The sequence below is a fragment of the Peromyscus eremicus genome, chromosome 11 (assembly GCF_949786415.1).
Source record: "Peromyscus eremicus chromosome 11, PerEre_H2_v1, whole genome shotgun sequence".
NCBI lineage: Eukaryota > Metazoa > Chordata > Mammalia > Rodentia > Cricetidae > Peromyscus > Peromyscus eremicus.
The window spans coordinates 53,387,468-53,410,659 of NC_081427.1; the positions used below are offsets into that span (position 1 = coordinate 53,387,468).

The 23,192-nt window shown below is 42.9% G+C and overlaps 1 protein-coding gene across 2 annotated transcripts in view; it reads left to right on the forward strand.

The window, feature by feature from the left end:
• Positions 1 to 23,192, forward strand: part of Tnpo1 (transportin 1) — an 86,211-nt gene that overhangs the window by 5,271 nt on the left and 57,748 nt on the right. The gene's annotated exons all lie outside the window — the stretch shown is intronic.

Below are 23,192 nucleotides of genomic sequence, written 5' to 3' on the forward strand. Positions count from 1 at the left end.
GTCCTTCCTGCGTTAGTTGGTGGATTTTGCATACTCTTCCATAATGTTTCCTAGAAGTGGGAACAGCATCTGGGGGTCCGTTTGTGCTTTTAGGCTCCTCCCTCCAGCCCCCAGCCTTGGGTAATAGCATGAAGACCTACACACCTGTTTAGTGCGGCCTGTTTTCTGTGTGAAGTTGACAGAAGTACCGTGGGTTGTTTTAGTAGCCTGGTGTCTCTTCCAGAGTCTCTTTACCTACATCGGATCAGCCAGTATGTGCACTTGAGTAGTTACTGTGCCATGTTGTTCTGGCCTGTGACCACCACAGCCTGGCTTTGTAGTTGACCCCTAGGCCCTCACCCCTGCCCGCTGCTGGCCCCAGTGCGCCCTCCGACACCTGTCACTGCCTCCCTGCCAATGCTGTCTTGTTTTCACTCTTTTCCATTGGAGCTCACTCAGCTTAAATTCCATGGTTAGCCGTTTGAACTGCTCCTTTGGATCCCTTCCCTGTTCTTGGCTTGTTTGGCAGGACCAGGGTCCTAAGTTGTGTGCTTGTGCATTTTGTTCACACGCAACCTCACATGACCACAAATCTCAGTTAGGTTGTGTGTGATGCCTGGTGTTCCTCCTTGATTTCCTGCTACTAAATGACTAGTTCATGACTTCTCTTTTTACCCATCCTCACTCTGAGCCCAGCACCTTGCTTCCTGCTTTCCTAAGACAACTGAAGTAACGTGAAGAGAATTTCCAGACTCCTGCCACCACCACCATGATCCTCCAGCGTCAGTGTTAGTGTGTCCCGTCTCCTGCCTGTGACCTCAGAGTACCCATTGTTGTTGTCTGCCTTTGTGATAGATCCGTCATCTTTTGTTTGCTCAAGAACATATAGCTTTAGCTTCTCTCCTATAGCATATATTTTGTTCTTTTTTTTTTTTTTTTTTTGGAAACAGGGTCTTTTTTGTTGTTGTTTTTTTTTCGAGACAGGATTTCTCTGTGTAGCTTTGCTCCTTTCCTGGAACTTACTTGCTAGCCCAGGCTGTCCTCGAACTCACAGAGATCCACCTGCCTCTGCCTCCTGAGTGCTGGGATTAAAGGCGTGCGCCACCACCGCCTGGCTGGAAACAGGGTCTTAGTGTAGTCCCCTAGCTAGCCTGGAACTCACTGTGTAGACCAGGCTGACCCTGAACTCACAGAGATCTTTCTGCCTCTGCCTCCCAACTGCTTGGATTAAAAGTATGCACCACTATGTCTGGGCCATTTTATTTTCATTAGGGAATCATTTCTCTTAGAAAACAGACGTGTGATTGAAGTCATCTCTCAGTGTTCCTGAAGCATTGTTTCCAGGATACCCCTCCTCCCCCACCAGGATACCAGAGTTCACAGATACACAAATTTCTTTTATGATGTGGCAAAGTATTTTCATAGTACCTACACATACTCTCCCATATTCTTTTAACTATCCTTAGATGACTTATAATACTGTATGTAAATCCTGTGTAAATGGCTGTTACACTTACTGTATTGTTTAGGAAATAAGAAAAGTCTGTGTTATGTTTAGTGGACACAGGTTTTATTTGCCCTCACGTCTTCGGTCAGTCTTGGTTGAGTCCATGAATGGAGATCTCTTGTGTACAGAGGGACAACTGTATTTCTCTCTTCCTAAGAACTTGACCCACTTCAACGTTGCTTCTCCGATTTCATTTTCTTGTGGTAGGTCCTTCAGCAGAATTGTCTACACTTGCTATTACCAAATTTGTTCCTCCGACATTCTACCCACCTCTCTGCAGTCAGGCCTCTGCCTCCGCCAAGTTAGCCAGTGGCTCCTTTGGTATGCCTGTGGTGTTTTCCCTCAGTCTCAAGTGTGTGGGCTTTTGTCTCAGCTGTTTCCTCCCCTTCATCTTGAAACCCTGGCTTCTTTGCTTTCCAGGTACCACACTCCTCGGTGCTCAGTGCCCGGGTACCACACTCCTCGGTGCTCAGTGCCCGGTGCTTGCTCTGTGATTCTTCCCTGCCTTTCTTCTCACTGACGTCTACTGCCAAGAAGTTATGGGGCAGGCCCCACTTCTCCATCCGCATTTCTTCTGTCTAACTCATGGTTGGAAATGTCTCCTAACTATCAACAATGCCCAAATACATGTCTTTAGCTTCTGTTCTGTTCATGTAACTGTCTGTTCATCATATCTGCCTCAGTGTCTAAGGACAGCTGTTAAACTCAGCACGTTCAAGCTCAGCTCCTAAGCTTTCTGCCCAATGCTGCTCTCCATGGACTTTCTTTTTTTCTTTTCTTTTTTTTTTTTTTTTTTTTTAAATAGTAACTGCATCTTCTGAAATTTTGATGTTATTCTGGACTTCACTTTTTTTCTTTTCTTCTTCAAATCTGTTCTTTTAGGTCACTCTGTTTTCTGAATCTTCAAAGTACCATGGACGATCTACCTATGCTTCCTCCCACCACCATCACCCTGGTCCCAGCCGCTGCCACTGTAACCTGCTCACTGACTGTCGTGTGTTACCTCGTGGTCTGCCTGTCCTTCCTGGGCTCTCCTGGCTGTTTTCCAGTTCATTAGCAAAGGAAGGCTGCTGCAAGTCCTCACTGCCCTTGCTACTTCTCCATGGTGTCTGTGGTAGCTTCTGCTGTGGTCTGAAAAACAGGGACTTTAGAGGTTAAATTAGGCGAGTCAGGTCTGCCTGATCTGCTCAACCCGTTCCTTTTTCTTCCCCTTGCACCCTTGGCTTCACTTCCTACAGCCGCTTTCCCTCCATCCCGCCTGTTAGGTCTCCAGTGTCTGCAGCCTCTCAAATACCCGCTTGGCTGGGTGACTTCACCCCAAGGCTTTGTTCAGATCTTTCTAAAAGGTTGTAAAACAACGAGCATTCAAGGCATATGGGGCCTGTGATGCCTACAGTTTCTTCGTTTTCTTGGTATTGATGATAGTTCTATTTTCGGATGTGCTGGGGAGTGAACCCAGGGTCTTGCACATGATAGGTAAGCAAGCATTCTGTCACTGAGCTATGGTCCCAGCCTTTAAATTGCTCTGTCCCTCTTCAGGCCTCTTTTAAAATACATGGCTGTAGGAATCCTAGAATGTACCTAGTAGAATAGCTAAGTCAACAGGTGGCTTGCAGTGATTCAAAACTGTTAATAGGTTAAGTGTTTATCGATGAAATATACTGTATTCATCAATCTATATACAATGACTGGGAAACCTAATGCACGCTTTGAATGATTTGTTGGAGAACAGAAATAAAGTGCTTCATTATTTCTACATATTTAGATGCACAGAAAAGAACTTTACAAGGATAATACAAAAGCACATCCCAGAGTACTTCTAGGAAGGGAACCAGGTTACGATGGTTTTAGGGAGTTTGAATTTCATATTGTCTTCTTTTCCTGACAGTGAAAAGAGTCATATTAATTTTTCATCCCTGGCCTTTTTTAACGAAGTAAAGGGGAAATAATGAAATAGAGACTTTAAAGAATGAAGCAGTAAGAAGAAATAGATTAATAGGCTGGAGAGGAGGGCTGAGGACATTGCCTTCTAAAATGTCACAGTGGTCAGAAATGTGACCGAGAGAAGGAGGAGCCAGTGTGGCAAGGGAACCACAAGAGAACAGATGTGACTAAAACATGGTGAACAAGGTGGACCGTAATGCCCTTGGAGAAGTACAGCCCGGGTTAGATAACCGCTTTGAAGGCTATGATATATGATAGGAGTATAAGCCCGTCCATGACTAATTACAGGCTTCACCCGGTCATCATTACTGCTTTATCTCAAGCAGCTAGCTATACGGGAGCAAAACGGAGGCCTGGAAATTCCTGTAGCAGGTCATGTTCTTAGAAAGCACCATGTCTGGACCTCCCTGCTGGAGGACTGGGTAGTCTGATTTCGAGCACATTTGAAGGTATATTTAGACAGCACTGGGGGGATTTTAGATGTGGGACCAACAGAAAATCAAGGATGACCTTTTACTGTTTTTATCTGAACAACTGGGTGAAAACTAGTGATATTTAGTGATAATAGATGGGGTGGGAGTAGACTTGAATGGGTTGGAGAAGGAAATCAAGAGTTCTTTCTCAGTCTGGTTTAGAGTGGTAGGTCTCATAGGCAAATTGCAAAGTCCAAGACATTGGAGCTACAAGACTGTCCAAAAAGTGCTGCATATGAGATGCCTGTCTAACAGACAAATGGGTATGTCTTACATTGGATATTGGAGTCTAGAATTCAAGGTGCTACTTAATGGCACAGACTGCATGGATTTAATGGACATGGAGCAAAGAAGACAACCTACTGTTTAGGGGTAGTGAGCCGTCAAAGCAGACTAGCAGGGCAGCCAGCAAGGTAAAAGGGAAACCATGGGGATGTGACGCCACAACTCAGGGAGAACATGGTCACTTCTGTTCTGCACTGTGCTGGAAGGGAGGCCAGGAAATCACCCAGGATTCTGTCTCGAGTGGAGTAAACAAGTGAGGATGACACTAGGTCACCTTGGAGCGTTTCTGCAAATAGAAGGGAGTAGGAAACTTGGGTATGCGTAGGGGTGGGCAGTCTCTTTGTAGTGTTAGATATTGCATGAAGGAATTTTAAATGCACAGGAAAGTTGGTTGCTTATTCCAGTAATATCCTGTACACCATTTGTGGTTTTTCTCCTGTTGATACGCAGTCCAGTCCAGACGTTTGTGTTATAGTTAACTGTTAGCACTTTTTTAGACAAGAGGAGTTTTTTTCTTCTCTTGTCTTGTTTTAAGACAGAACTTTGAGCCAGGTGGTGATGACACATGCCTTTAATCCCAGTACTTGGGAGGCAGAGGCAGGCAGATCTCTCAGTTCAAGGCCAGCCTGGTCTACAGAGCTAGTTCCAGGACAGCCAGGGCTACATAGAGAAACCCTGTCTCAAAAAACCAAAAGGAGAGGCAGACAGACAGACAGACAGACAGACAGACAGACAGAGAGAACTTTGGCATTTTACTCTTAAACAACCTCCATGAGATGTAGGTAGTACTATTAGCTATCTCATTTTATTCTTAGACTTAATTCTGCAGTCATTATTTTTCTATGACTGATAAGTGATAGAGTCAGAACTCAGAGCCAAGCAGAGGGAGTGCAGTGTGTGTTTGAGCCCTGTACTACAATCCTCTCAGACAGTACATAGAAAAAGATGGAAGTCGTCATTGGAAGTGGACAAGGAAGTCAAATGTATAGATCAAAGTCAGTGATATTTTAAAAATCTCTAGATCAGGACCTGGAGAAATGGCTCAGTGGTTAAGAGCACTGGCTGCTGTTGCAGAGGACCCGGGTTCAGTTCCCAGCATGAGTGGGAGCTCACAACCAGATGTAACTTTAGTTTCAGGATATCTGACACCCTCTCTGACCTCTGTGGGCACCAGGCATGCATAGACATACATGCAGCCAGAACTCCCATATAAATAAATAAAATAAAATAATAAAATTTACAACATTTCTAGGCCGTTAGTGTATTGCTCCTATTTTTAACTTTTTAAAAGATATATCATTTTTGTTATGTGTATGAGTGTTTTACCTGCATTATGTATATTCACTGTGTGTGCCGAGTGCCTACAGAGGTCAGAAGAGAGTGTCCGATCTCCTGGAACTGGAGTTATGGAAGGGTCCTCTGCAAGAGCAGAGCTAAGTGCTCTTCACCTCTGAGCCATTGCTCCAGCACAGTGCTTCTGATAGAAGACCAGTTTATGTCAGTCAGGACAGAAGGAACAGCAAGAAAAGTGAAGGTATTTAAGTTTTGTGTCAGAATATCACATTTTAGCATAAATGATACTTTTCAGTTGTTGATACTAATTGTTTACTTGTTTTTTGTTTGTTTGTGTGTGTGTGTGTGTGTGTGTGTGTGTGTGTGTGTGTGTGTGTGTGTATAACATGTCCTGGCTGTCCTGGGACTGGCTTTGTAGACCAGGCTGGCCTCGAACTTGCAGAGATCCACCTGCCTCTGCCTCCTAGGATTAAAGGTGTGTACCAAGAAATTTCTGTAAAATAAAATACTTAGATTACTCCTCTTGTGCTAAAAGTCAGTTAGTATAAGAACAAAATTAAAATACTGCGTCTGAGCCAGGCCTGGTGGTGCACGCCTTTAATCCCAGGCCAGCGTGGGCTACATAGAGAGAATCTGTGTCTAGAAAAAACAAACAAACAAAAACCAGGCCAATAAGCAAAAAACATTAGCTCTGTTGCAATTTGTTTGAGCTCCCAAAGTGCTTCTTTTTGTCTTTGAGGCAGGGTCTCACTGTAGAGGCCTGGTTGTCCTGTAACTCACTGTGTAGACCAAGCTGGCCTCAAATTCACCATGTAGACTAGTCTGGCCTACATTTCACAGAGATCCTCCTGCTTCAGCTTCCCCTGTCTGGGATTAAAACCGTGAGCCACCATGCCCAGCTCAGCATTACTTTTCCTGCTGAGTGTGACTTGTATAAGACCCGGCCGGGCGGTGGTGGCGCACGCCTTTAATCCCAGCACTCGGGAGGCAGAGCCAGGTGGATCTCTGTGAGTTCGAGTCCAGCCTGGTCTACAGAGTGAGATCCGGGACAGGCTCCAAAGCTACACAGAGAAACCCTGTGTCAAAAAAAAAAAAGAAAGAAAGAAAGAAAGAAAGAAAGAAAGAAAGAAAGAAAGAAAGAAAGAAAGAAGAGACCCAAGGCAAGCATAGCCTTGTACCTTTCACAGGAGCCCACGTAGTTTTCAGAGGAACCAAGTCACAGGTAGCTCTCAGTCTTCCCAGAGCATCGCTTGCATGACGGAATTAAATAGCAGATTCTGGAAGGAAGGTAGGAGAGGCTTGGAAGATTGCAGTGGCTTGAAGAACAGAAATGAGGCCAGTTTGGTACATGAATTATAACCATGTTCATTATTTACACTCAGCAAAATATTTTACTTCTAGAAGCTGAAAGGAATATGGTGTTTGGTTACTTTTTAGGTAAAGAAATAAGGCACAAGAGTTAAAATCATTTGTGTAGCATTGCCCCACAGTTATTATCAGTGCAGAGAATTGAGAGAGGAGCCTGGAAATGCTAATGCCCTTGTCTTTTTAGATTTTTTGGTAAACTCTTCACGGCACAGAAGACTTACAGACTGTTGGAGGAGGCAGTTTGTGTTGAGTCTGGCTGTTGGCTCTAGCTCCAGACAGGCTATAGCTGTGAGTTTGGATCACCTTGCCAAATACCATCCCTTTGGCCCAAATCCTTTGCTCAAACAAATAAAGGATGTGGAACAGTGGAGGCCCTGTAAAGGTAGTGGATTTTTCTGGAATCTTGTTTTAGCCTAAACAGTACTGAATCGAAGACTAGCAGAGTGGATGTCAGAGTTTAACTGAGAGGGTGAACGAGGAGCAGGATAAAAGGGGAGCGCTCCAGAGAAGCCTGCCTTACCTCATAGGGAACTTCGGAGTGTGTGTTAACCCAGGCCAAGCACAGTTGCTGCATGTGCCCGCTGCCCCGGGAGGTTGTGAATGAGCCTTTGAGTTTGAGGCCAGCCTGAGCAACATGGTGAGATAGCAAGACCTCATCTCCAAAAACCATATAACCAGAAGTTAAAAAAGATGGCTGCATTTGCTGACTGCAAGTGTGTTGATCGCTTGTTACCTGCAGTTACTATTTAAACTAAAGGATTGCTTCACGATGACTTAAGGAGAGATTTGTTGTCCATGCCCCACCCTTCTCTGGGGAGAAGTTTAGGAATTTATTTCGTAAGAAGTGCATTTCTGACTCTAAGAATCAGTTTAGGGTAGTAGAAACGTGAGTCCTTTGGAGGCCTCTCATTGGACTCCGTGTGTCTACAACTGTGTGTGTAGACTCCAGTGGTTACCTGCCTGGAAGGTGACAGAGACACCAGGGCTGTGCCCTGAATTCTAAACCAGGGAAAGCATGCGTTCCCAGTCTGTCCCTTCTTACCAAACTGGCTTCATTGAGCAGAATACATTGGCTGCCCTTTTTAAATTGTAAGCAGTTCCCATTTGCTGTTTCGTGAAGGTTTTTAGTATCTCAGTGTTCTGTGAACCTCTTTCTTCTCAAGTGCAGCACCATTAGCTCCTCTTTTAGTTGGTTCAAGCTGTACCATCTAGTTTCTTGTGATTCATAACTATGTAACGTTTTCTTTACGTATTTATTATAGTAAGGACTTTTTGAAAATCTGTGGTAGTTACTCTTACAGAAGTCTCAAAAACCATTGTAGAATTACAGGCTTTCTTTTCTGGGTAGATTTGTTTGTTTGTTTTGTTTTTAGCTTTCACCTTTTATGATTTTTCTGTTAGTTCTGTCCATGTTGTTTGAGTTATCTCTGGGTGTTTTCCTGCATGGCATTTTCACAATTATGCGTCAGTGTCTTGAAAAATTAGGAAATGACTAAAAGATGCTTTTGAAATTCAGTAAAATTGTGGCATTGGTTCTTATGTTAAATTTTGAACAGTGTTATTGCCTCTCTGTGTCTTTACATTTAAGTTGGTCTGAATAGTAATCTCTTCCTGTGATAACATTGTTAAAGTCGGCTCCACACAGAGTTAGAGTGGTTATCACAAGTGAGCTTTTTTTTTTTTTTCGTTCTCTATGGAAAAAATAAAGTTTCTGTCCTATGATGTTGAGACCAGCCCTTCAAGACTTATTTGTTTTATGAATGTTTTGTATGCATGTGTACTGCTGATGTGTCTGGCACCTGTAAAGATCAGAAGATCCCCTAGAACTGGAGTTAGGGATGGCTGTGAGCCACGGTGTGAGCCTGGGAATCGAACCCAGGACAGCTGAACTGTCTCTCACTAGCCCCAAAGACTGAACTCTTTAAAGTTGATAACCTTCAAAATTTTTTCACAAAAATCTTTGTAGACTGTAGTTCATGCTTTTGTGCCTTTTAAAAAGTTTTATGTTGTCTTTTAGAAATTATTTTTAATTTTTGTCTATTTTTATTTTTCTGTGTCTGGTGTTTTACCTGCCTGTGTGTGTCTGTACCATGTGCGTGCCTGGTGCTGGTGGAGGCCAGAAGAGGCTGTTGGATCCCTGGAACTGAGTCACACACAGAAGGGGCTGAGCTGCCCTGAGTGCTGGCTGGCGCTCACACCCTGGCTCTCCACCTCCACCTCCACCTCCCTAACACACTTTCAAAGTGTAACTGAAGCTCCATGACTTAAGTCGCAGCTTTGAATGGCAGCATTGTATCATGAACCAGGGCCATTCTCTGGGGTCCCTGCTCTATATGATTTCCAACGACTACACTGTGGGAAGATGGATTTTTCATCACGAGCATTATAAACTCACAATACTGAAAGGTTTTATTTTATGGAGAAATAAAGACCTAAAGCCCCTATAACATAACCACTTGGATAATTACTAACTTTTTGTTGTTTCTGTCCTGTCTTTTTCGTGTGTGTGTGTGTGTGTGTGTGTGTGTGTGTGTGTGTGTGTGTGTACTGTCTTTGATTCTAAATGAGTTTTCCAGATAGTTATTTGTGTATTGCTCTTATGAGAACATACCAGTTTGTACTGCTGGACCATTGCTGGAGACCCTTTCACATTTTCCCAAATAAGGCATGTGTTTGTCTGCCAGCTTCTCACAGTGCTACCCCATGGAAATACAGGAGACGAGAAGGATCTTGAGAAACAAGCAGTGTCCTAAAGTGGGCACAGCTGGGAAAAGTGCCACCGTCCTACCTCTCTCACTTGGATAAAGTGTTAACAAAGTGAACGTTAGGAGGCCGTTGCCCTTCAAAACAAAAGTAGAGGGTTTGCCTTTAAATGACTTGGATCTCTAGAACCCACTTTGAAAACCTGTGCCAGACTGCCGAGGCAAAGACAGGAGGATCCCTGGGGTGCTCTGGCCAGCCAGCCTAGCAGATTGGGCAAGTTCTGGTCACTGAGAGTCTATTTAAAATATATACACAATAAAGGTGGATGGTTCATGAGGAACATTCGAGGTTGTCCTCTGGCCTTCATACATTCTTGCAAATATTCATTACACAGGCACACCCACCCACACGAACCGAAGGAAGGAAGGAAGAAAAGTGGATAACAAAGGAATTTTTAGTAGAAGAGGTGCATGCCTTTACTGGCTGCTATCATAATTCTACTCAGTTTCCTCTCTACCTTCTGGATGTATTCATTATACCAAGTACCTCTCAGGGACTTTGATGCTCACTTGCAAATTCACGTTGGTGTACAAGCTAAGGAAATGCATTCCCAAGATGCTCGTGAGCTACCTTGTACCAACTCAACAAACAGGTCCCAGAGAAGTGCAAATACTCAGGTGAAGCAAAATCATTTGGGGAAGTTTGTTGCTCATAGTGTTGTATAATCACATGATGAATATGATTATATGATGGATATTTGAATAGTTATTTGGTATTTCTTTCAAGCTAAACTTTTTTTCTTTTCAATTGTTTTTGTTTGTTTGTTTTGAGACAGGGTCTCTATGCAGTTCTAACTGTCCAGTTCTAACTGTCTATGTAGACCAGGCTGGCCTTAAACTCTCAGAGATCCAACTGCCTCTGCCTCCAGTGGGCTGGGATTAAAGGCATACACCTCCATGCCCGCCTCTGGCTATACATTTTTCAAGGAAAAGAAACAGATTCCATTAGTTTGAAATCCAGGGTGGAATCTATTTAAGTCAGTCATGGGTTAGAATTACAAAGTAATCAGGAAGCAAGGCATTCCACATGCTCTTGCTCCGTACTTTACATCCCTCTGTGCTGATCCATTCTCTCTGCTTAGACTTTCTGATCTTTGTAATTTTATCTTGGGTGTGGCTACCTGCCTACAAATTGTGACCTTTTAGCTTAAAACTTTTAGAACTGGCAAGTGGGGCTGGAGAGATGGCTCAGCAGTTAAGAGCACTGACTACTACTCTTCCAGAGGTCCTGAGTTCAATTCCCAGCAACCGCATGGTGGCTCACAACCACCTATAATGAGATCTGTTGCCATCTTCTGCCTGCAGGGACACATGCAGGGACACATGCAGGCAGAACACAGTATACATAATAAATAAATCTTAAAAAAAAAAAAAAAAAAAAAAAAAAAAAAGAGCCAGGCAGTGGTGGCGCATGCCTTTAATCCCAGCACTCGGGAGGAAGAGGCAGGCGGATCTCTGTGAGTTCGAGGCCAGCTGCTCTCCAAATTGAGTCCCAGGAAAGGCACAAAGCTACACAGAGAAACCCTGTCTCGAAAAACCAAAAAAAAAAAAAAAGAACTGGCAAGTGGTTTTAAATCTCTTAGTACTGCCCGATCATCTTCCCAGGAAAGAAAGTTGAATAGAGCTCATCTTTTGTACTAGGATTCATCACATGGAAGGGCATTGTCTGAAGTTTCATCAGTTGTGTTTAGGAAATGAGGTCACACAGTAAACTTGGCCATGATTCTCTTCTCTGAGACATGGGCTATAGACTGCTAATTCCTTGAGGAAGGGGCCCATGGCTTTCCAGAGGTGCTTATCAGATGTCAGTGTACCATTCAAACATAAAGGTGGAAAAGGTCTCCTAAAACTGCGTGCTCTGGTTTTAAAGTCAGAAATAAAATTCTTCCCCTTAATTTGTAATTTTGATTTCTGAGCCTTATTTTTTAAATAAAAGGATTGGCTGTTGCTGTGTTGTGCTCTTTTTTTTTTTTTTCTCGTGGTTAAATGTGGTTATTTCAGTTAGATTTTAATTGATGAATCCAGGTTTATGGGATGAGGGGGATGAATGAGATGTTAAAGCAGCCTCTCTACTTGTGAAAGAAACTTCAGTAAGGGTTAGTATTAGGACAATATTCATTTTTTAGAGTCATATACTTATAACCAAATACTTTCTAAGTACTTAGGGTTACTAATTAGGCCAGTATTCAGTTTAGAGGCATACACTCACATTTGGTTAGCATTATCCTGTGTTCAACACAATCTCAAATTTCCTCATATTTTATTCTTTTAATTTATTAATTTTTGTGGGAGGTTAGAGATTGGCTTTTTCTATGTAGTCCTGGCTGTCCTGGAACTCGCTCTGTAGACCAGGCTGTCCTTGAACTTGGAGATCTGCCTGCCTCTGCGTCCCTAGTGTTGGGATTAAAGTGTTCATTACCATACCTGGCCTTAGTTTATTAGCCTCATATTTCTCGTTAAGCTTCATTATTGTTTTGTTATACTAAAAGGAAAACAGACTATCTCAGCTCATGGTCCCCAGTTCTCAGTGACATCAGTCAAAGTTGGGTTTACTATTTATGCCCCAGCCACAGTAAAACTCATGTGGTTCCCTGCTCTCCTCCATGCCGTTTAGGGGTGCTGCAAGTCAGTCTAACAGCAGTTGGGAGGAAATGTCTTCAGAGCATGGAAGACGAGAGAGAAAAGAGGAGACAAAACCAAGCTTTCTAACAGAGTGTTGGCACATCATAAAAACAGGGATGTGTGAACCACTGTGGAGTGATAGAAGTGTGTGTGTGTTTTACTTTGTCCAATTAATAATGTTAGAATAATGTTCAATATAAATTTTTTAAAAGATTTATTTATTATGTATACAGAAAAAGGTGCCAGATCTCATTACAGATGGTTGTGAGCCACCATGTGGTTGCTGGGAATTGAACTCGGGTCCTCTGGAAGAGCAGCCAGTGCTCCTAACCTCTGAGCCATCTCTCCAGCCCCAATATAATTTTTTTTAAAAACAGATTACATATTTGAACACTAGGACTGTATAGTACCGCTTTTTGTACTAAAACTTTTAGTTAGGTGGTAACATCTTTTGTTTGATAATATTTTCTACACATTTTCCCCACTTTTTGACTCTAAAATTTTCTTGTGATGTATTTTATCTATCTCTGCAGACTATGAAGATCACCATCAACCAACCCCTGTGTTTTTCTCTTAATTTTTTCGGGCATATTAAACTCCTATCGGATTTAATATTCATCACTTGGTTTCCATGTCTCTGTTTGTTTCTCATATTCCTCTACTATTTTTTCAGTTTTTCTGGTTCTACGGTATCACCTGTGTAAGCCTGCTGATGCCACTGTAGCAGAATACTGGGTAGAGTCCTTCCTGGTCTTTTGCTGTGTCTTCATGTGGTGATAGCATGAGGCCGAGTAAGAATGGAAGGGCCAACCATCCACCTCAACCCTCTCCTAAGCCCTTTCACCTTCCCAAGCCTCCGCTTTTGACTGTCCTCTGGAAAGTAGGTTTCAGTGTGACATGCAACCACAGCAGCTCCTCCCCTTTACATGACAAGTGAAACAGCACATTCTTGTTGAATGTTCTTTGATAATACAAAACTAATGTGCATCCTCTTCATCTTACTGTTGTCCCATGGTCTAGGTTGGCTCGGGGAAATCTTGAGTTTTACTGACAGTTTCAATAAGCAGTGTAGTGTGAAGCAATGAATGCAGCTGTGGCTCTTTATATCCTTATTTCATCGGCTCACTTCGCAGATAATTAACTGTTGCTCAGAAAGTTTACTGAAAACGTAACATCAAGAGAACTGGGGCTATACTCATAGCAGTTAAAGTGTTTGTGTGTGTGTGTATATATATAAATAAAATGCAGCTTAGGAACTAAAACTACAAACATTGATTTCTGGGCCGGGCGTGGGAGATGGTTCAGCCGTTACTGGCGCTTGCTGCTCTTGTGGAGCCCGTGGGTTCAGTCCCCAGACCCACGTGGAGCCTCGCAGCTGTAGCTGCAATTCCAGGGGATCTGATACCCTCCTCTGATCTTGTGGGCACCAGGCACATGTGTGGTGTACGTACATACATGCAGATAAAAATACATATACACACAAATAAGTGTGAAAAAACTTTTAAAGTTAATTTCCTTTGCTGAGTTTTTCTGCTGTGTCTGTCCTCGAGCTGAGCGGTACTGAGAACGCACCCGTTACGAGTGAGTGTGCCTTTAGTGAACAGGTAGGAGATTAGGTAAGCACCGCTGCTAATCGCATCTCTAACTGCTTACCGTGATTTAACCATTACTCTTCACACTGCTCTGGCCATTTTCTAATTTAATCCTTGAGAGTGAACACAGCCCTGTGCTCCTTTTTCTGTTTTCCTTGAAATGGTAAGATACCGAATCGATGCCCTGTACTTCAGGATAGTTGGGAGATGAATGGGAACCAGCCAGGCTGTCTGAGAACTTTAGAGCAGTCTAGCAGTGAAATGGCATGCTTGTCCTCAAGACGGTATGGAGTGCTTAGTTAGCCCACGTGCTATCTAGTGTTTCCTCAGATTCAGCTTAGTTTTCAAGCATGGCTCACTTGATAAATATGTGCAATAGCATCCATAAAGTATTGGACCGTTCCTTTTATTGACTTAACAATTTCAGATGTTTCATGGGAAGAAGAATTGGCCTTTTTTTTTTTTTTAAATCCTACTCCTCTTACCAACTCCTTACATTTAGTAAGAACAGTAGCTTACGTGATGCTGGTGTGGTTTCATTTGCTCAGTACCAGCACTTTACCAAGCACTATCACTGTCTCCAGCATTTTTGCATGCCAGCATCTAAACCAGTGAGTTAAAAATCCAACAACAGAGTAACGTTTCTTTAAGACAGACTACCGTTTTTATTGATTGTATTTACATAATTACCTATGAACCAAAGCAGTTTAGTAGAAACATTGAACTCAAAATAGGAAGACATTCCAGCTGGATTCTTTTTTAATATTCATTTTTACTTATGTGCGTGAGTGTTCTGACTGAATGCTTGTATGCACATGACATGTGCCTGATACTCTTAAAGTCAGAAGAGGGTGCTGGAGCACCTGGAGTTAACAGTTGTGAGCCTCCATGTGACTTCTGGGCACCAAACCCCAGTCTTCTGCAAGAGCAGCAAGTGCTCTTAACCACAGAACCTCTCTCTCTCTCTCTCTCTCTCTGGCCTCCCAGCTCAGTTCTTAACACTTAGTAGCTAAGTGACTTTTAGTGAGTTATTCAACATCACTAAGACTAGCTCCTCAATTCAAGTGAGAATTTTGAACAAATCAAATACAAAAGCATTTTAAAAAGTATTAAAACCTCTTGGCAATAATCAATGTTCTGAAATAAAATTTATAGTCATGTTGTAATAGTTAGAGGAGAATTTAAAGAAGCTTTCCCCTTAACTCCGTGTCCCAGGGCCCGTGTCCTGTGTCTCATTACAGTAAGCAATGGCACTAATTCTGTTTAGAGAAACAGCCCTGTGATGTCGCCATGGAGGAGCACCGGTACACCCTAGTGACAGGTACTGCGGTGCTGGGGGCCTGGAGCCCACTCTTTCCTTCTGGTGTTGCGGCCAACTTAGGGTCGGGGTTACTCACAGGGTGGACTGCCAATCAAGGGCCGTCATTTTGACTTTGGTTGGTTTTACTTGGAATTTATTAGCAATAAGTACTTTTGTTCTTCCACCAAAACTGAACTCTTCTAGGTTTCCTTTTCTGCCATTGGGCCTAAGTGCAATTCCTTACCAGTCTCTGTCACCATTAAATGACAAAGCCTCTGGTATGTCTGCGCTGTAAAGTACAAATTATTTCTTAAGATTTAGTCTCTCCCTCTCCCTACCTCCTGCCCCCCCCCCCCCCCCCCGTCTTTCTCTCTCTCTGTCTCTCTCTCTTTCTCCCTCCCTCCCTCCCTCCCTCCGTGCGTGCGTGCGTGCATGTGTGCGTGCATGTGTGCGTGCGTGCGTGCGTGCGTGCGTGTGTGTGTGTGTGTGTGTGTGTGTGTGTGTGTCCCCACATGTGTACACAAAGGTTTAGGTGCCTGGGAGCCCAGAAGGCATAGGATCCTCCGGAGCTGGAGTCCCAGGTGGTTGTGAGCCTCCTGATGTTGGTCCTGGGAGTGGAATCGAGGTCCTCTGCAAGAACGGCACTGTTAACCACTGAACCATCTCTCCAGCTCTGTGGTACAAATTCTTCAGTAACTGAACAGTATGCTCTTAAGTTTTGGTTTCGTCAGCTTCTGACAGCTAGGTTTCCATATTAACCAGTTAAATCTGCATCTGTTCCCTTCTTCTGTTTTTGTCATTTTAGTTCAGAAATCCCTCACTAGAGTAAGAAGCACTGAGTGTTTCCAGAGGTAGACATACTGAGGTCAACTGCTTCTCATCCAGTTGCAAGTCTCTAGTGATTATAATATATGATTGCAGTTCAGAAACCATTGGCTTAAGTTGCTCAAAGATACATGGAGACGGAGACCCACTATGATGGTTAAATTTGTTAGAGAACTCAACAAGGAACTGCTGTTTTTTTGCAAATGACAAGTATCATCAAAAGTTAAATATAAAGAGACACTAGTCCTATCAGCCTTTTGTTTTGAGTAAAGATTAAAAGGAGGCGGAGTGAGTCCCAGGTGGCCAGCCACCTAGTCTAATTGGTGACAGACCTTGTTTCCTAAAGTGGACAGACAGTCCCTGAGCCTGGCCTTCACACACACAGTGCCACCTTTCCCCGAAAGGAGCTCTAGACACAAGGTACAGTCCTCAGACCTGAAGTGACTCAACTGGAGAGGGTAGCTTCAGGAGGGCTGCCAAGTTCTTGGTGATACATAGGGTGGGAAAAGTGTCCCCAGGAGTATTCATTGCTTGCCTACTGTTAAGTTCTGACTAGTCACACATGTGGGGTGCCAAAGGGAACAGGGTAGGGTGTGTGCTGGCCCTGGTCAGGCAGACCTTGGAATCCTGGCTTTTTGTTTATACTGTCTGTGGCTGGACACACTGCTTTCCTTCTCTTACATCCCATCCTCCTGCAAAGTAGAGATAATAATAGTATATATGCGTGGAATTAAACACATTTAAACAGCAGTATAAAGCCTGACACGTGGATTACTGTTATTACTCAGCTCTGTACAGACTTGGGGAATCATAATTTGATGTTGAGTAACTCCCTCTGTCCCATATAAACTGAACAGGCTGCATAACCTCTCCCAACTTCTACCCCTATGTGGTGGATTAGTGCCTTTCTCCTCACACTGTGGTGAATGTCGGATAAGCAGAAGTCTAAGAAGTGCTTGTTTAGAGATTGGATTGAATTTGGGGATCAGGCTTTTCTTCCTCATCACTCAGTCACTGAGACACACACCTTTTAATGTTGGCGGCATAGCTAATGGTCAGAAGTCTTCTGCACGCTAAGAATACATTTATTTAAAGTTCTCTCTGGTCTGCCTGTCTCCCAGCACTTTGGCACCAACAAGTTCGTACTGCTGGGAAATGAAGATTTTAACTTCTTAGCGTGTTTCTTCCAAGTGGCTAGTTGAACCACTTATCCTAAGCAGTCAACTAGTCAAGAGTGTTTTAAAACTCATGTGTCTGATACCATGTTACATAGACTGTCTTGCTGGGAATATAGCTCAGTGGTTACAGTACTTGCCTAGGATGCTTGAGGCCCCAGGTTCAGCCTCCCACCCCACCACTGCTGTCTTTGCTGCTTGCCAGTCTAATTGAGCTCAGTTCCTGAACTAGGTTAGACTCAGCTTAGTTTGACCTCACCTCGCTCCTTCCACCCAGTGGATTTTCTTTTTCTGTCCCATAGATATCTGTTTCCCCATCCTCCTTGCTCATCATAGCGTCCCCCTACCCTCCAGGGAAAAACCAAAGTAAGAGACATTTAATGTGGGAGTCTGTGTCTTAAATTTTTATTCTGCAAATGATTCAGCACAACGACTCTTAAGCTCTGCTTTGATTTACACGCTTTTTAACGAAAGTAATACATGGTATGTATGTACAACAAGGGGACTTAATTAAGATTTAGATCTAGAACATTTTTAACTCAGTGATGTCAAAATATCTCACTTATACTGATTTTTCAGGTCTGTTAGGATTGTTACAGTAGTAAAGAATGGCTTTACTTTTTTACCTCACACAGAGGTATCCAGTATATTATTTCGTGCACATGTGTGTTTTACAATTAGTTTCCCAGGTCACAGATCCAACATTTCTGTTGGAAAGGCAACATATCAGGGCCTGGACCCTGATTTGATACCAGAGTCACTTCATGGGTGGTCTTTGTTTAATGTTTGGAGACAGGGATTTGCACTTGTGACCTCTTCCCTCTCCTCAGAACTGGGGTTACAGCATCACCACTCTAGTCTGGGTTGAGTCATAGCCTTGCCATCTCCTTGCTGAGTAACCTTAGGCAAGTGACTTCCCTGTGAGTCAATTTGCTTATCCGTTGCATGTGGTAACTATCAATACTGTGTCATGAAGTTGTGAAATTTAATTAGTTATCATATGGAAGCACTTAGAAGACTGCTTGGCTCTCAAAAAAAAAATGTTAGCTGCCGCTGTTATTGACACAGTACTCTATTGGGTTTTTGTTGTTTTAGATAGGCTGGCTTTGAACTCACTTGGTGCAGGCTCTGCCTCTGCCTCCTGAATGCTGGGAATAAAGACCAGTACCACCATGACCCACCTGTACAGAACAGTGTTTAAGTCTTCTACAGTTTAAGGCCCGAACTTGAACTTTTAGTGGAACATGACTACCCTTCTCCTGACACTGGAACTCCAGATGAAGTTTGGACAGTTAGGTTTCCTGTGGCTTCTCCTGCTGTCACTGTGGCCTGAGGGGTTTGCAAAATCCCTGTGAACATTAGCCGAACAGCATGGAAGTCCAGAGCAGAAGATGGGCATCTTCTTGGTAGGAGGATCTTTCCGTGATATGCCTTTCACCCCCCCCCCCTTCATAACGCGTCCACAAGCCATGAGTCCTTAAAGGTCCCCCGTCCCCAAACACACACCCAGTCTCCACCCTCCTCACTTTTGCCTTGGCTCTTGGTCTGTTAGATCTTAAGTGAAAACTCAGTTCTTGGAGGAAGTTCTTTCCCGACCTCACAACTGGATCAGTATTCTGCTGTCTTAGTCTCCTACCCTACCTTGCTGTAGACTTTCCCCACTGAGGCGATGCTGCTGACTGGGAATGACGTCATGACTAAGGGATACTCTTCATTTATAGGGTAAGACAGAGTGGTGTTGGATGTTCACTGGGAAGAACTGTCCTAAGCCATCCTGTATGATTGTGAATGCTCTACTAGAACGTCTCATAGAGGTGAAACAAAAATGTATTTATAGTTTTCGTAGACAATAGCCTTGCTCTTATTTACATATACACATGGAACTCTTGGCAAGGTTATTGTGTGTACACATATACACACACTTTTCTAGGAGTAAAACTCAGTGTTGCAGTAGACACACACACACACACACACACACACACACTTTTCTAGGAGTAAAACTGCAGTGTTCCATTAGGGTGATTATGCCGTGTTTCCTTTGGAACACTACCACGACCACACCTTATTTACCTTTGGGGAAGTCCTGTCACTGGTGGCGACATGTATCACTTCATAGTGATGCAACGTGTAGGTGGGAACTTCTGACTGTTTGGCAAATAGTTGTTTGCATTTTATTGAAATGGAGGAAGAGTTTGAAGCGAAGGAGGGAAACATTTCTCTCTTTCCTAGCAGAATATATTTGCCTTTTTTCCTTAGCACTCTTTAGTGGGCAGTTTGTCCATCTCTTTCATTGAGAACTGTATTTTACTTACCTTTGAATCTCTAGTGCTTACCAAGCATGTGATAATTGCTCAACTTCATATTTATTCAGTTGAATGAATAGCAACACAGTAGTATTTAACAAATATTTGTTCACTCAGACTTTATGCACCGCATGGGTGCTTGGTGCCTGCAGATGCCAGAAGAGGGTATTGGAGCCCGGGGGACTGGATTTACAGATGGTTTTGAACTGCCATGAGGGTGTTGGGATGCCATTCTTGTTCCTCTAGAAGAGCAGCTCTTAACCAGCCCTATTGGTTAACTTTTTTTTTTTTTTTTTTTTTTTTGGTCCTTTTTTGGGATTTTTTGAGACAGAGTCTCACTATGTAGCTCTGGCTGTCTTAGAACTCACTATATAGACCAGGCTGGCCTTGAACTCACAGAGATCCATTTGCCTCTGCCTCCTGAATGCTGGGATTAAGGCATGTTATGCCCGGCTTTCTTTCTTTTTTAATGTGTGTTGGGGTTTTGCCTTCATGTATCAGTGCACCACCACATATGACTGTTACCTGTGGAGGCCAGAAGACGTCAGATTTCTCCAGAACTGGAGGAACAGACAGTTGTGAACTGCTATGTGGGTGCTGGGAATGGAGCCTGGATCTTTTGGAAGAGTAGCTGGTGTTTCTTAACTACTGAGCCATCTCTCCAGCCCCTTGGTTAACTCTTATAACTACTTTTTTCAAGTCGTTCATAGTCTGTGCTTGAGCATCTATAACTAATTGGAGTTGGTATATTCCCATTCAATAGTTGGGAAACTAAGGCTCCGAGGGAGTGGTTGACTTGCCTAGGTTTTCACAGCATCTTAGTCTTCATCTCTCACAAAACTGATTTGTTTATTCATGCTTTTTGAGACAGTCTCACTCTGAAGCCTTGACTGGCCTGGCACTCATATGCAAAGCAGGCTAACCTTCAGACTGCTTGCCTCTAGTTGGCTGACCAAGAGCTGCCTTTTGGGTTTTTATTTACCATTGGATGTTACTTTTTTTGAGACATTTAGGTGTGAGTCTTCAACTATGAAAAAAGTATGTCATCCAGTAATTATTTAAATGTTAGAAGAAAATCTTTATTACTTTTGATATTCTATTTAATTAACATAAATGTTCTTTAAATAATAAGTGGTTTCTACCTCATGTAAAGCTGGTATGCTTGGTTATCTTGTTATCTAATTGACTCTGAAATGGCTCTGCCTACTCTGAGATAGGACTTTGTCTGATTTGAATCGCTGGTAAACTGAGGTCAACTCTAGAGATGACAGTGGCAGCTGTTGTACAATAATGAGAATGAACTTGATGCTGCGACTCTGCACACTGAGAATGGTTGAAGTGGTAAATTTTACGTATTTATAATTGCAGTATTGTGCTTTATTATGTTATGGCAGGTTCTAGTTAGGTAGCCTAGGCTGGCTTTGAACTCTTGATCCTTTTGACTAACCCTCCTGAGTGCTGAGATTATAGGCACAGGCCACCATGCTTTGCTTTGCCACAGTTATTAAAAAGTGATAACAGAAGTTCAAAGTGACTGTTATAAATCAAATATTTTTTAGAGCCTTTTGTTATAGATAACTTTGATATGGTATTGGAGATCACTTATCAGCGTTGTCTGGTCAAATTAAATATTAATTTTTTTTAAATTAGATATTTTTTGGGGGGTGTTTCCCTGTGTAGTGCTGACTATCCTGGAACTCGCTATTGGTGAAATTATTAAGGCCACTCTACGTAGATAAAAGGGAGGTTTATTTAGTGGCGTAACTTACAAATGAAGGGATAGGTATGTTGTAGGGTCTGGGAAAGGTGTAGCGCAGTCCAGCGGTGTTCTCTGGAGAACTCTGCTTGGTCTACCTCCAGCGTCCAGGGTCCAGGAACCAAGAGAGATGGCGCATCCGGATCCCGGGTCTTCAGGGTCCTCTCTTGGCCCCGCCTTGTAAGCGTGACAGTTACCGAAGCCTCAATGGGGGTTGGAACTTCCAGATCAAGGTTGGAATGGCTACCCACTACAACTCGCTCTGCAGACCAGGCTGGCCTCTAACACAGAAGATCTGCCTGCCTGCCTGCCGAGCCTTCTCCTTAGTGCTGAGATTAAAGTCATGTGCCACCAAACCCAGCTCAAATTAGGGTTTCTCTGTGTAGTTTTGGTGCCTTTCCTGGCTCTCGCTCTGTAGACCAGGCTGGCCTTGAACTCAGAGATCGCCTGGCTCTGCCTCCAAGTGCTGGGATTAAAGGCCTGTGCCACCACCATTCGGCCAAATTAGATATTCTTAATATTAAACTGTTTGGAAAAAAATAAAGAGCCATGCATAATGGAGCTCATCTTTGAGCCCATCACTCAGGCAGAGAGAGGCAGGCAATCTTTGAGCCAGCCTGGTCTACATAGTGAGTTCCAGGACAGCCAGACCTACATAGTGAGACCCTGACTCTAAATAAATAAATATCCTGTTTATTTGAATGAAGTGTGGTAATATTCTGATAATGTATTACATCTTTTGGGAACCACCTTTAGAATGGATGTGCTGACTGCTTTTCTGAATGGACGACTATTAGCCCCTGGATTTAGTTTTTCATTGAAGAGGCCTTGAGGGAATAAGTGGGCTATTTCAGCAGGTTACTTGCATGCATTGGCCTGGAGTGATGACTGGTGCTGTATTATGTATGAAAGGTTGTAGAGTTAGTACTAGTGTAGCATGGAATGTTGTCTAACAAAGAAGGACTGTATGTCTTAGTTATTTTTTCTCGTTGTTGTGATACATTTTCTGATAGAAGCAATATAAAGAAGCCAAGTTGATTTGGTGGCGATAGTCTATTATGGCAGAAAGCCATCCATCATGGTGGGCAAGCATGGCGTCCTGTTGCTCCATAGACTAGGAATGTTCAAAGGAACAGGAAGCAGAGACCAGATAGGAGTCTAAAGGTGGGTGTAAAACCTCTACGCCCACCCCCCAGTGACCCATTTCCTCCAGAGAAGTGGTGCCTCCTAAAGATTTCCAGCACATCCCTCAATAGTATACCATCTGAAATCAAGGGTTCAGACACGTGAGCCTGGGGCCATGTCATATTCCTACCATAACACCATATGTAACTGAGACTATAGAGCAGTGGAAAAATAGATCAAATTTAGTATTATTTCAGAGGTAAGCTTGGTGGTGGGAAGAATCAACTTGTGTGGCCATGTTATTTTAGTATAATGTAGTTCTTGCAATTTAATAAAAGCTTTTGAAGTTAGAAGAAAGCATAATTTATGATAGAAATTATACTAGGGCTTATTGTGCTAACCAGCATGAGAGACCTCCATCTTGACTGGGTGTGGATCAAGTAGGTGTGTTCACTTGTAGAAGTCCATCTGGTTATATGCTTACAATTTGTACAGTTTTGTGACTTTCAATTAAAAGTTTAAAAAATTACAGCATAGCAATATAATGGAACACTATATGTTTTAAAATATTTTCTTAAATTATGTAATATTTAAAGCAAGGGAAGAAATGAGAATTCCTACTATTACATAATGTAAAAAAAATACACTGTACGTAAATGTAAAACATTACAGTGTCAACAGATACTAGGAAAACTGGAATACAAACCTTACTATAGCAGTATTTGTTATGTCCGGATGAGAGTTGTGGGTTGTGGGTTTGGTGTAGTTGTTTGGTGTTTTTGTTGTTGCTGTTCCTTTGGAAGAACAATTGATTTTGTTTGCCCTGTTTAGGAAGCTAATGGAAGATGTTGAGTAATGTCATGTTACAGATAAGAAGCACAAA